This window comes from Oxyura jamaicensis, chromosome 2 (genome assembly GCF_011077185.1).
Source record: "Oxyura jamaicensis isolate SHBP4307 breed ruddy duck chromosome 2, BPBGC_Ojam_1.0, whole genome shotgun sequence".
NCBI lineage: Eukaryota > Metazoa > Chordata > Aves > Anseriformes > Anatidae > Oxyura > Oxyura jamaicensis.
Window position 1 is genome coordinate 17,020,813 of NC_048894.1, and position 15,474 is coordinate 17,036,286.

A 15,474-nucleotide genomic window follows, 5' to 3' on the forward strand; every position below is an offset into this window, starting at 1 on the left:
AATTTAGCTCTAATGTGGAACTGGTGCCAGGGTTTTGAAGGGTTATTTTTCCTCTCTGTGGACAAACTGCTATACTGGAGTGGTTACATTCCTACTTAATGGCATGAAGCCACTTAAAAGAGTTAACCTTCTCCATGCAAATGTTAACAATTTTCTGGTAATACTGTTCCACTAAAATAAAATAAAATATCAATTGCTGATGCTACAGAAATAACAGGTACTCTGAACCAGGGCACTGTGGCAGAGAGTGCTCTTCAGCTCACATCTATGTCACAGAAAAATATGGGGTGTAAGCTCTGAGAATAATCGGATTGCTCTGGATGAGTTTGCAATTAAAATGAGCTTACTGTTAGTCCCATATAATTGTCTCTCACAACATTCCCCATTCTTTTCCCTCTGCATAATATTATAGAGAGCATCACAGGAATCCAGAGCTACCCACCATGGCTAGAAGAGCATCAGCAGCAGTCTCAGAGACAAGTAGACAGCTCTGAGGCCAAAGCTGAGGCCCAAAGCATACCAGAGAGTAAGAAATGTGCTGGCAACTGAGTGCCATGTCTGGAGACCTTAATTCTGAGATGTATAACTTCATCTTGCAGATGCTGAGCTGAGTGGCCAGAGCAGTTGTCTTCAATTACGGTGAGAGCCAGAGGGTGGAGGGAAACAAAGAGGGTAACCAGAACTAGACGCTGTTCTGCCAGCTCCTGAAAGATTGTATGTTTATTCATTTAGTTAGTTACCAAAACATCAAGCTTTTTCAAGAGAAAGCTAGACTTTGTATATGTCTGTGTGCAACACAAGTGCACAAACTAATCTTCCTCCAAGATGGTAGTTAGCTGCAGTGGATGGCAAGAATACTGATGTTTATTATAAATAACACCCTCTTGGTCAAAATCCAGGAATCTGTCATATATACTGAGGCATTCTGAATTTCCCAAAAATTATCATCATGAGTAACTCAGCAATTACTATCTGCACAGCACCCAAGTATGTGCTTTGTAGCACACACACTGTCCCTGTCCTAATTGCAAATATTCCAGTCCTAAACGTCACTCATCAGGAGAGAGGCCATCTGGGCAGGGAAGGTTTAGGGTCAGAATTGACATGATTTATAGCAGAAAGACCATACTTGTGCTCAGTAAACATTGGCACGTCTTAAGGAAATATTGATTAGATGGTGAAAAGCTTTGCTTTCTTCTTTGTGGAACAATTTACTCTAGCTAGGTTCTTCACATTGAAATATATTGTATATGAAGCAAATGACAGGCAGAAAACATTAACACAGACTCAGAGGAGACTGCTAACACACCCACGTCCTCACCATCTCTGCCTTCAGCATCACCCTAAGCCATGCAAAACATCCCTTCAAGGCACAGACAGAACAGCTGCAAATATAAAATGAGACCAGTTTTAGCTGTGGCCCTGTGAGCCTCCGCACCTGATGCCATTCACAGCTCACCTTTCCTGGGCAGCACAACAAAACTTGCACCCAGGGCTCTGCCTCTTGTTGGCAGATCTTCTATGGCAGGACATCATCACTTGGTTTGGTCATGAGCCACCTTTCCAGAGGTGTTCTGCCACCGCTTTCCTCAGTGCAAAGCTACCAGAAGTCTACCTGCTGCTCAAGGAATACCAAGAGGTGAGACTGAAACAGAGATGACTGCCTGTAAGATTTGACTTACCATGCAAGGGCAACTATCCCTGCTGGCACTCAAGCATGTGATGATTAATGTTTTTCCCTTTGCTGTATCAGGTCTGTTTTAAGTTGTAGATGTTAGAAGTTGACACTGCCCTTTTGCTTATAGTCTAAGCCACCTTGAAAACGCTGGGTGGCATTTAATAACAAAGCCACTATGCCTAATAAAATAAATGCATTGTATACACTAGCAGAATAACATAGTTTAAATGTCTGGAATCCCAAATAAAGCATGAATAAGGAGCAGCATGTCACCTTGGGATAGAGCAAATCTGAACCAGACAGACTACGGGTTCTAGGCTTTTCAGCATGTCAGAAATTAGTAACATTATTTGTTATAACTTACAACATGCTTTGAATGTTTTTCTCCTTCCTTGACTAAAATAGTAAATCAGAAAAATACACGGTATCATATGCAAATAGAGATACTACTAGTGCAAAACAGAAGGAATACTGCTTAAGGCCTGGCTCTCTGAAGTTTAAAACTTTTAAATATGAACTCTAAGACTGGTTTGATTAATTTTGCTACTAGTTCGGGGGGGGGGGGGGGGGGGGATAAAAAAAAATTAAAAGATTGAAGCGAAGAAAAGTCTGTGGAGCTTATATCTGGATATCCATCAAATGCTGTCAGTAGCAGCACTGCAAGCTGTTACAGTCAGCTCACACCCTTCTGGTGGATTGAGAGTCTTTTGTTAAGCCTTCAAAAGTTTCAAAACATGATGTTCTGAGGTCCACAACCTTCTGAAGCAATGCTTTGTGAAAATAATTCCCCAGCACTCACAGTGCTTCAAACACTATGATATATAACACAGAGTACAGGCTTGCATGAGTCGTACACTTGGTGTTCAGCAGAATATATTGATTAATGTAAATAGTTTACCAAAGAGAACACTACCTGGAAAGAAAAGCCATTGCATAGATTAAAGTTTTTCTTCCAGATCAATGAATGCCTTACATTTGAATGTTACTACTACTACCAAATTGTTCACATCTGCAGGGCTACATTGTAACAAGGACACCACTGGAGTTCAGGAGATATTAAAAAAGCAGCAGGCAAAATCCTAGCCAAAAAGATATTTTATCTTTGTAAGGACAGAACTTGGTAAGCTAAGTTTCAAATTTTCATCAACTGCGTTCTACTCCTAATCAAACACATGGAAGATAAAAAACACAGCAGATTGTTCAAAAGAGAGCTGTCAAAGTCTCTTACTTTTATGCAAGCATAAATACAAACTGTAATTAGACAAATGAACACAAAATTTTTATGCTGTTACGATTAATTTTTCTAACTCTGACCATGATGAAAACTTTGAATAACCAATACATAATTTGCACCTGCTTAACATAAGGCTGATTTGCTAGAGCTAGAACTGATCACTAGAAACAGCATTTACTTCTCCCTTTTGCTCTGTCCTCTCTTATTTACAATCTGATAATCCGGTTTAGAACAGTTAGCTTATAGACTTGTAAGAGTCATATGTGGTCAAACAAAGAACACACCCTTTAAAATATATATTTGAAGTATTATCCCAAAATAATAAGTCATGTTTATTTACCTAAAATCTGTCTCACACATTCAAAGTATCAAAAGTCATTTGAAACTTAAAGATTCATAATAAAGTTCTGAACAAGAAAAATAAAGGCTATGAACATAGGCTTACAACCACTCTATAATTATCAACAAGGCTTTCTTTATGAAACGTCTTGTTTCTCTTAGTTGCTGCTTTAGTTAAATCCACACAGGACTACAGAAAGGGAAACATCTCAGTTCCTGTATAAAATACAATCTTTTCCCTTGATGGCATGAGGAAAATCATGATGCATAAGAATTCTTTAGTGCATTTGCCTTTAGAGTTTATTGACTTTACTTCTACTGGTATTTTACCATGTAGGAATAACATTTAGTTACCTAAACTGAATCCTTGCTGACTTAAAAACCTTTCAATTCAACTACATTTTTGGACAAGTTGTATTAATTTAAGCAGCATGAAGATAGCTGGGCAGAGAGCTATAGGTCAACCAGCTATATTTTAAATGTTCTCTTTCTTAAAAAATAAAGCCTAGAAATGTGTACCATAAATCAGGATCCAGTGACTGAAAGGTGGAGCAAACATCCCTCTGGGATAATAGATCACGTTAGTACTTGAATTTGTATCATCTTAGAATATCTTTCAAATTTATTTATTAGGTAGCTGAATGATTTTATCTTATCCATGTGTAGCCATCCAGCTCTGCCTATGTCAAGCTGTTCCAGACTACCTATATCCGAGCAGCAGTAGCCTGTGCCGCGTTGGAAAGAGGTTACCATTGATGGATATGGTTTTGATTTTGGAAAAGTGAGCTGTCTGTCTTTATCATGGATTAAGGTATCATTCAAGGGTACACAGCATGCTGTGATCTGAGCAGGCCAAGGTAGTCTCCAAGCCCGCCAGCCCTCCAGCCAGGCCCTCCATCTGGTTCTCATAACGCTCCCCAGCTACATTTCATCTCATAAGCTGGAGAGACGACACGAGATTAAAAGCAGGCCCAACAGTGATGGATTTCAGGAGTCGGGGCAGGTATTCTAATTATGTAACACGTGTAGTCATTTCTGGTACATAAATTGGCTTCTTACTGGGACGTATTTTATTGGTACCACTTTCTCAAAGAACGGGCACTTTAAACAGCATCAGCCTGTATGGATGCAACCAGGGGGAGAAAACTCCTGTTTGTGTTTTGTCTCTTTGGCCCGGCCTTTAACCACCTTAAAACACTACAACAGCAGCAGACGGTGAGCTGCTTGAGCCCTCGTGGCTGTGAGTACCAGACCCCGGGCAGGATGTGCTGCAAGAGGTCTCACCTTTCATTAAGTACATTTTGCTTCTCATTTTTGACCACAGCCTCCACCTTGCAGCAAAACCCACCCCATACACATCCTTAAGCTCACACCAAGACCCCCCTGGTGCTGAGTGGGATTCAGGGGCTGCAAAATTGCTAACTGGCAGATCCTATTGCAGCTCTAGGGACAATTTTACTCCCCCCAAAATCTTATTTATCATTGCTTTAGAGACAATTTCAAGAGAGAAGTCATACACTTCCTTAGTATTGGTTGAAGTTGCTTGCATCGTTTCTGAAATAAAAACAATTTATTTAGGCCCATGTTCAGGAAATCATTCAAGTGTAAATTTAAATAAAATAAGCTAGAAGCAGAATAAAATAAATTGTCTAAAGTACACTGAAATATCTGGCAAGGAAATTTTCTGAACCCTTTTCAGTAGGTTTCTGACAGCTAAAATACAGCAGAATTAATGAGCATCCTAATGCAAGGAATCACATGGCTTCTTCAGTAAATAAAAAGTTAATAAACTTTTGGAATTGAAAACTGACAACTTTAAAGTATAATCCCTTCAAAATCAAAACTAGGTCAGTTTGCTAGAAGTAATGCAAGTCAGGGTGACCAAGCAAGCTATTTCTCTACCCTAATAAAGCAAGCATCATTCTTTTATGTGGTCCGGCAGATAATTGGACTTATCTAGCAAAACCCTGGCTTTGTATTGATTTTGCTGCAATGAAGTCTGTCCCTAGCACTAGTGTCACATCAGGATCTTCTTGCAGGAACACTCATATTTGTACCAAGTCCCAATGTGCACCACCACAGGCCAGCTGACAGAAAAGCTATCGATAGCTCCGTGACTGGTTTTTCTTCCTGAGAACATTCAGCGAACAAGCAAACTGCTTGCTTTGATAGGCAGGAGTCTTGAAACCTCCACAGGTTACCTCCACCTAGGAGGGAGATATTAGCAGATTTCTTGGATTTCTCGCCTGTGCTTCAAACCAGCATGTCAATAAACAGAATACTTTCATGCTTAGCGTGCATCTCTTCTTTCTCCTGAGCTCTCCTGGAATGATGAGCTTCCACCTGCCTGACACGAGGAGAGCCTTTCACAGAATTTACTATGTAATGGAATTCACCCCACAGGATGCTTTTTTTCCTTATTCCACAGGGGGGTAAGTATCCAAGGCCATTTAAAAGTTCAGCAGGGGACTGCATTATACAACCTCTGTGTACATTGTGGCCCTATATTTATGAACACATTTAGTTACAAATTATTTCCATGGCCTGTTTTCTTTTTCAGCAGCCTGTTTAAATTCTTTCAGGATGACATTAAATCATTCAGCTGCACCCATTGTGTTGGATTCAATATAACGCAGACCAAAGAACATATAGGCCGAATGCCACTCTGTCTCTGAGGAATTACATGCTTGCTAGGAGTAAATTATGGTGTATTACAATACAAAAATATTGTCATGAGTTATTTGTGGCTAAACACCAAAACAAAGTACTATGTGGCAACATCTGATACACAACTGACTTAAAGCCATTTGCCCGAAGGAATTAGTTGCTAACCAAAATCATTATCATTAACTTGTTCTGTAACACAGCTTTGCACAAAGGAAAAACAAAGCACTTCAGGCAGCCATGAAAAGCCCCATCCTTAGGCTAACACATAGCTAGATGTTGGGCCACCCTTCTCAGCTTCCTCCAACCCATCTAAACTGGATGAACTGGAGGTTTCGTTTGAACTCAGTCCTCCCCTTTCAGCCTCCAGCTCCATGTTGACCTGCTCCCGTGCTCAGTGCCGCAAGCCAGCCTCGTACTTCCAGTGTTCCCCGTACACTCTGAACTGCTCTCATTTACTTTTCCACTTCATTTCACTCATTTTGTTTCCCCAAGCCCTCTGGAGCCATCCTGACCAGAGCCTATGGATGCTATCACAATACAAATAACTTGAGGTGAAAAAGGCTGCATTCTGAAAATGGAAGAGGACTCTTGGAAAGAATTTGAACCTTTCTAGAATAAATAAAACATCTTAAATGTTATTCAAATAACTTGCTTTCATCTCTTTTTTTATTTCCTTAAAGTTAATTGGAAAGAAAGAAAGAAGTCACCAGGACACATTCCAGGACTCTCCTTGGTATAAATCAGGCAGCACACACTGCAGACCAGTAACAATGAAATGACCCCTTAAAGTATTGCATTTCTTGCCAAGCATAACTTCTTCAGGCACTTTAAACTTTACTACTGGCCAAAATTTGAGAGCTGAAAGTCCATCTTTTCCTAGGTGAAGCTGAGGCACAATTGAAGTTGAGGCACAGAGAAAAGAAGAAGGGATAAAACAACCCATCTCGGCTGCTGTTTTCAGTAGAAAAGCAGGTCCGAGATTTAAGAAAGAGATACTTTCAGCCTCTAAACCCCCAGATTCTCCTCCAGGATTAAATCATCGTACTCCCATCATCAGTAATTTGGGTACATCTCTTTCCCAGGATGCCTGTGGAAACCACTTGACTTGCTGTATTTGGCCTATTTACTTCCAGACAAGATCCAGTCCTGGGGTGCTCAGCAAGTTAGAGGTGAAATGAAAGGGAGGAAGGATCCACGTGGGACCTGGCTTGTGACGGACCCCTCCAGACTCTGCTCTAACATCTTATTCCACCAACACAGAAATCAGAATCACAGCAGTCAGGCAGTTCTATTAACAAATGAGTGAAAGGTAAATACCACAGAGTTTTATTCCTCTCACTTTTCAAGTTTACAACTTCATTACTGCAATGCCTGTGCCCTTGATGGATTGGATTCTAATGGGACACAGGAAACACAAACAGATGACTAACATTAGCCAGTAAATGTAAGCACCAGAGAAAGCCAAAAATAGGTTTCTTTTAGCTCCTCCCATGTTATCCAGCAATTCAGAACAAGAAAGAATACTGAGGAGAAAATAATAATAATTTGCACTTAAATAGAACCTTCTGTTAGAGGGTATCAGAGCAGTGTATGACTATTAAATATTTGGTACTAATGTGAGGAGTGTTTGATACCCAAGTGCAGAGGTAAAAATCCATCAGAAGAACAGGAGACAGCCAACCTGAATAAAAATGTATTGCACATGCAACTGGGGGTGTCACTGAAAACATGGAAAACGTTTAGACAGGAAAATGAAAATACCTGAAATATAAAATTCTTTATGTCAAAATATTTCAGAAAATCATTCCTCTTAAATATTTTTCCTTCAACTGCCTTCTGTTATGCAAATTAATAATAATCCACCTCTCCACAATCCCCTCCTTCAAAAGAAAACGTGTTTGGCTTGACCGTGGTATTAAACAGTTCTCCAGGTTTTGAGGGAGAAAATCCCAGCTGTTCTTCTACCTCTCCTGCTCACAAAGCTCGTCGCTTTGTGCAGTTATTAACAAAATAACCACATGAAGTGGAACACTTCAAAAACAATCCAAAATAGGGCAAACGAGTAATTTTCCCCTGCTCGCTGCACACTTCACCGCTGTGCATGCTGAAGAGTAATTTGATACTAACAAGTCTCTTGCAGTTTGTCATTTAGCATCTCTGTCTGTATTAACAAGTATATAAATATAGGTATATAAAACCACCTCTGCATCAAATAACAGAAAATGTTTTATCACATGAAGCAAGGTTTCCAGCTAATCTATGAAGACAACCATAGCGGACATGTACCAAACAAGTAGAGATGAAGAAGAAGAATGAATGGCTGTTGTTAGGGCTTCCTGCAGCTACCCTTTCACATCAGTCTCCCAGCCCAGTTCACAAAATAAGCTGCTGCCATCTTATGGAAGAGGCTTCGAAAAGCATTTGGTATAAAAACAGTCCTGCTCTCTCTCATTGCTTTTTTTTCATGGCATTCAGTTTACTCTGTGATAAATAATGATACACACACACACACACACACACACCGAATTCCCTTGCATTCCCAATCTGTCTCTTGTAGCAAGTTATTCTTTGTGGAAGTCACTTTCTCAGCTATGATTTTACTGTAATTTTCAGAGCATCCAGGAAGTCACACGGAGCAGTGCACTGAGAAAGGGAACACACCAGCCAGTCTCTGAGTTCTGACACCGCTTCACACAGAGGTTTCTTGTACTGTACCACAAAAGCCAGCTGGAGCCATTCAGCCACTACAGGATAAAGTCATTATTTTTGCTCAGTCTTAAGGAAGTCGTTCTTTGTGCTCCATCTCTGGCCTTTTCTACATGGTCTGCCTGAACCAGATTAACTAAAGGTGTAATTTTTAACATGCTTACTAAGATAAATGAAAATATGCTAGTGTAAGCCTGAAGCCAGCAAGTATACAAGAATTTAATTTCTCCATCTATAAGCTACAGCTACATGTGCAGAACTTCAGGGAGCTTTGCTGAGGTATTTTGTCTAACTTATGAAAGCTTTTGTGTTAATGCATGATAGAAAAGCAAGATTTCAGACACCAGTGAGAGGACAGTGGCCAGCAAGGCTAAGATGTTGCTTTTGATTTAAATATTCAAGATGACTATTGAGTTTTATGTCATAACAAGAATTGTGGAATTCTGAAGTTGTGGGAGTCCTACATTCACGCATACTTCATTTTTTTTTTCTTCAAAATTCCATGAAGTTGAGAAGTTACAGTGCTGTATCAGTACCCAGAAAGGCAAGCAGGAAGATCTGGAGGCCAGCTATACACACATAAGTCCCAGACAATGCAGCAGAAAGATGCTACAGTATTCCACTGAGAAATAACGAAAGCATATTTTAATCAATGTGCAGCTAGCAGGCGTGAACCGGAGAGCAGAACTGGAACTAAAAGGCCTGCTAAGGATTTTATATCCTTCAGAATTTCATGTAACTGTACAAAACTAATGGAATAAGGGACAAATGGCTACACAAGAGTAGTCAAAAGCCTGTCTTTAACTGAGGTTGGCCAGAAAGTAGCTGGCAGAACTAAATATTTTTAAACACTGTTTATTGGAAAGAGGAAAATCCATTTTCCTTCTTTGGGGCAAACAAGCAGTAAGGGAAATGATGCAGGTTTTCAACGAGTTTGACACATCATCATCAGATAAGCTAAAGAAAAATCCAAAATTACATGATATCAGTAAACACTGTGTTCAGTAGATCAAACTGACATTACTTACAAGGTAAATGTCAACCAGGAACCTCAGACAGTAGTGCAGGAACAACACTGCAGACACTTCATTTTTATCAAGAATTTGTAAAAATTTTAAGTCACTGCTCATTACAGTCACCAAATATATAGATAGATAGACAGACAGACAGACTGAGAGGGGCAAGGAAACCCCATAGCAACATCAGGATGATTTGGTAAGATGATCCCACTGCAGGAGCATACATCAAGCTGTACATGTGCTGTACATCCAGCACATTATCTATATACATTTCTTTCCAACAGCAAAATTGTAACTGGGATCTGCTCTAATCCAGAGGAAGCATAACAACATCCTCTTACCCAAAACCATAGTGCTTTAACAAAAGTACACAGCCACCCTTGGCTACACAAACTAATGGCTCCTGAGTCAAGCCATAATCCCTATTTCCCCATACTCCAAGTGCCCCTAAGTGAAATTTATACATCTCACCGCTGAACTTTTGAGAAGCTACCAATACCATACTAGAAGAACAGAACCAGTTGGCTTCACCCTGTGAGATCTCAGCCACGTTAGTTAAAGCTGCAGTATTCTTTGTCTCCCTGGGGGATTTCACAAAAGTTTGTATCCAAATACTCCAGAACAATTTTGCCACCTAAATGCTTCTAGCAGTCTTGCAGTGACTTAGCAAGTCTCAAAGCACTGCAGAGGGATAATGATTGTGGAGAGCTCACATTCTACAGTTAGGGATAGCTGCAGATGCCCAAGACAGGCTATCGTCCTTCTCTTGTATCACTTTGCACAGTCTCATTTTGCAGCATTTCAGTTATTCCTGCAGATATCTTATTACAATGTTCGTGTTGGTCTTTAAATAAAAATCCCAGCACTTTCATTGTCCCATATTAACTGAGAAATATTAAATTTCAGTGAGGAAAGAGACTATGGTTTCAAGGACCCACTTAGTCTCTAATTAGACCATTGAAAAAATATTTTTTTAATATATATACTTAAGATATGAAAACACATTGACTTTTGTCTCTTTAATTTTTTATTTTTTTTTAACTTTACTAACAGGCTCCTCAAAGCAGCTTCATTTAAAACGTTCTTTCTATAGTGCCCGGTGTTTTCCTTGGCAAATTTGGAGAGCTGGGCTTTGGGATAAAAGTGAATTGCACCAGAAGACCAAAACGGGATTAGGAGATTTGACAGGACTTCATAAAAATCAGTTGCACACAGGCAAAGGGGGGATTTTTCAATCGGTCATTTTAAAGATAAAGGCTCTGGAGGAAAGAGTTCTGCTTGGTGGCAAACTCCTCTAACCCCTGCAAAGCCTACAGGAAAACCTGCAAGGGAGGCAGAGATTACAGAGCATGAGAACACACACAAACTCACAGCTTAAAGGTATTTTACACATGATTAGATATCATTTTTCATATGATACACACACGCACTTGAGCAATGGCACACTCCTGTAAATGGACTTTTATGTCAATTCTGCTTGCAAGCAGATTGGGACTGGAGGAGGCAGAATGAAGTGAATTCTGTCTTTAACACTCACAGGATTTTTTTTTCTTCCTAATTTGCTCCTTCACTTTCCCACATCAGTTTTGCCATACAAATTTCTGGCGTTCCTGGGGAAAAAAGGGCAGGCTACTTGCAAGGTGGACTTTGTCCACACTATAGATGTAAATCAAGCAGCAGAGTGCTTCTCTGCCAGCCCCTCTGCTATCACTGATGGCTTTGAAGGTGCAGGGTGGATTTTGGAGCGTGGCAGGAGGAGGCAGCACTCTTCCAGCATGGTGCATGTTTCTAGAGCATGACTGGGGCAGCAGAACATTAGAAGGTACGTAACCACTTGTGTAACAGATAGCAACAGCTTGCTTTAAATAGTTCCCCTGCAGAGACATCAAAGAAATCCTTCTTCCAATGCTGCAATCGGGTGTTTGCAAGTAATTGCAAAACATCACAGTATTCCTAGGGTAAGTAGCCATTAAATTACGCTGCTGCCTCAGCACCATGTCATTTCTCCCCTTCACAATTTCAGCCATGCCTATAGGATTGGGCATCCCTAAAGTATTATTTTATTCCTAAGTTTACACTAGACCTAGAACTTTCCACTGAGCATAGGGAAACCATCCTAATGGCAATCACTTGCACGTGGCTGCCGCCACACTGCTAGCTCTAAAAGGATGTAAAGCATGGGGCTAAAGGCTGCGGGAAGGCACACAGGGTCATCGAGCACTGGCACATGGGCCTGGGTCAGGACAGAAATGTGAGCATAGAACAAATGAGAAAACATGAATTTAAATAGCTGAAGTGAAATTATTTTCAACTGTATGGTTTACTTGGGCTGAAAAAAATGCTCAGACATCTGCCAGAGAAATTAGGGACTCTCCATCATTTGCTTTCCCTTAATGTGTTTTGATGCGTTTCCAAGTCCACCGACTCGATGCCTTCAGCAGGGCACTGCTGGCAGTGATGATCCCCAAGGATCTGCCTCCCCTCACGAGTCCCTAGCAGCAACGCCAGAGCCTTTTAGGACTCAGCCAGGATGCAAAACCCCACCACAGCCATTTTGAAATATTCAGACTACCACAGGGTGATTGAGCTAAAAACTCTGCTTCTAATGAACAACAACAAAGAAGTCCTAAAGATGTTTCCCTGTATAGAAAATAGGGCCACCGAGGTACAAAGCAGTTAAGCTGCTTTCCTTAGAGTCGCACCAAGAATTAAGTCTATTACTAGGTTTAAGCTTTTTGATACTATTCGTATCCACAGAGACTGAGGCATGAAGGAGAGATGCAGGCTCAGAGAGAGATTACGTTACTAGTTCTGTACTGGATTACACAGAAAGTGGAAAAACATTGAAAAGGCATCACTTTGCAATGAGCAGCTTTCCTGTCCAGCGAGAACTTTAACTGCTTCTTCATTTTACATGTCATAAATGAAACAATCTTCATCTTGGTTCCAGTCAGCACATAAGCATCACCTGGCAAACACCGCTTTCAGCAGGAGCCCCGGGGAAAGGAGCATGATCTCCTTACAGCAAAGGAAATAAAGGTCAAACAAAAGCAAAAGCGTCCCCCATTGAGGTTCCAGAACAGTGGTAGAGGTCATCTGTGGCAGCAATAAAATCATCACCGCTGGGTTTTGCTTAATAATATTTTAAATGCATGAATGGTTTGAGTTTACTTGATCCTTTCTTGGGGTAGAAAGACTACTGTGGTATCTTAAAGCGCTTTCCAGTTTCAGAAAACTGCTACTCATATTTTAAAGGGCGAGAGAACGGAAGCATATCACTGAAAGCCTTCGGGTATCGCTACTCTCCCTAAAAGTTACAGCAGAAACCCCATTGCACTTCTTTCTGATTGCTCTGGCTTCATGTAATTTGTCCCTCCTCTCCAGACAAATGGAGGTTAGAAGACCAAAAATGGCTTTTTCTTCCTCCTCAAAGGAAGAAGAGTATAGAAAGCTGCATATTCTATGGTTAAACTCACCTTTTGGCTCAGCCCATCATATTTCATTACACATTTGCCTGTGAAATAACAAAAGTTTCCCTCCTTCCCTGTGCCAGCTATGCCAGCAGCTCTGAGCCCTGCACTGCTCCAGCAGCGTGCACCCAGCGTCTCAACCCACTCCCACACCTGTGCTGTGTTAAGTCTGTCGATGGTTTTCACATCCTTACTCATTTACCATCCTTGCACCCAGCTTGCTCCATTTGTAGAGTGAGGCCCAGGCATTCAGAGGTGACACAAAAGAGCCCTGTCACATCTGGTGGTTCCCACCTAGAAGCAGAGCAACGTGCTGTGACAACAGCTCCATTGCAGCCAGACCACAGACCTGAAAAAGGACCTCCGTGCCTAAGCACTCGTCTCTTCCAACTCGACCTGCTAATTTAGTGTCTTCTCTCTCCTCCAAACTTTGACTCAAACACTAGGTCACAGAAAATGAGCATGAGTAATGCCTGCAGAGTCTTGAAAACCAATAATTTTTTAGTTCAAACACTACTGCCAAAGCTTGAATGCTGCTAGTGCTCCAACAGATTATCATGGAAACCATTTGAAAGACCGTTATTAATACTTGACTGAAAAACAGAAGGTCCTGTACTGAGCGAGGTTTGCTCTGCAGCTTTTTTTCACTCCTTACATTTACACTCCACCACCCAGGAGGACATTTTAGCTCCCAGGCTCACAGAGCTCAGCCACCCTCTGGTTCCAGCTCAGGATGAAAACTGCTCCGTACCCTTGCCTTGTGCCAGGACACCATGGCACGCAGGCCGTGCAGGAACCAAGAGACATTCCCGTTGGATCCTCAGGGTGAGCAGCCAGCAGAGCAAGACCCCAGCTCCACAGTTCTGAGGCACACAGCACAGACTCTAAGGGCAGATTGAAACATTGTGGGAAGAGATAGGAAGGTGCTATCTGTCAGACTCCATATCAGGAGAAGGCTATGTGCTCTTACAACTAAAAGGTACATTTTCCTTTTACCTAGTATTCCCTACCCCTCCAAAAAAGCTACTCAGACTCCCTCTAAAACAATTACCCACACATCATCTTGTGCTCATGCAGTTGAGCCGCAGGAGGATTTTGCCAGCAATGTTGTCAGCACTCCAAAGTGCAATCTTGCAGAGATTGCTAAACTTTTAAAGCAATTCTACCATTTTCAAGCCAACATTTTACTGTGTTTTCTTTATCAAATGAACAACAAACAAAAAAGGCTAAGATATTAAAAGAGACAGTTGCCTTCTGTCAGGAAACTGCTGACATACAAGAGGTACAGATCCATTAACCGAACAAACCCCACTATCATCGTATCTCCAAGGCACACCCTTTGGCTTCCATCTACAGACAAGGGAATGCATCCATCCATTCCCGGCTGGTGAAAAATACTTACAAACACTAGAAACTGTATTTTATTGGTTGTTTCTTTGAGGTAGTACACCTATAAAGCTTTGAAAAATAAAGATTTAAGTTTGACCCCAAAATTTTAACTTCACCTTTAGACCTGGCCAACAACCATCCCACCTCCAACCTCCAGTTCCCCAGTGCAGTGAGAAGCCTGGGGTCGCAATCCTGGATGTCTCCCATTCTGTGCACGTCACTGACACACACAGCTACCACCTTCAGCAGTTACCGAGCACAATCAGGAATTCAGCTCTTTGGAAAACAGCAGACTGTGAGTCCCTGTGGTGCAATAGGCTAGCGCATTCGGCCTTAACCGAAAGGCTGGTGGTTCAAGCCCACCTGGGGACAATGCCCCCATTTTAAGGGCCACTGGGAACCTCACGAAGCTCAACAAAAGAAAAGTGGAAGTGCTGCACCTTGGGACGAACCACCCCAAGCACCAGCGCAGGTGCTACACAGCTGGAAAGCAGCTTTGAATAAAAAGGATCCTGGGGAGAAGTTCTGGTGGACACGAGCAGCAACATGCCTCTGCCCCAAAGAAGGCTAGTGGTGGCTTGTGCTGCACTAGGAGCATTGCCAGCAGGTGGAAGCAGGTGAGCGATGCTTCTCTACTCAGCACTGGTGAGGCCACACCTGGAGTGTACTGGCTTGGTCTGGGCTCCCCAGTACCAGAGGTACATGGACAAACCGGAGAGAGTGCAGTGGTAGGGCCACAGAGGGGATTAAGGGGCTGACACATCTCTTCTGTGACAAAAAGCTGTGGAAGCTGGGACTGTTCAGCCTCAGTAAGACAAGGCTCAGGGGGATCTCATCAATTTATACAAACACCTGGAGTAAAGAGGATGGAGCCAAGCTCTTCCCAGATGTGCCCAGCAACAAGACAAGACACAGTTGGCACAAATGGAAACATGGGAGGTTCCGTATCATCTGGAAACAATTTTTTTTGTT

The 15,474-nt window shown here is 41.7% G+C and overlaps 1 long non-coding RNA gene across 1 annotated transcript in view; it reads left to right on the top strand.

Annotated features, from left to right (window-relative positions):
• The window catches only part of LOC118162113, a 22,907-nt gene continuing 7,433 nt past the window's right edge, over positions 1–15,474 (top strand). Inside the window, exon 1 of the long non-coding RNA XR_004748294.1 lies at positions 1–14. This is a non-coding gene — a long non-coding RNA (uncharacterized LOC118162113). The remainder of the gene's footprint in view (positions 15–15,474) is intronic.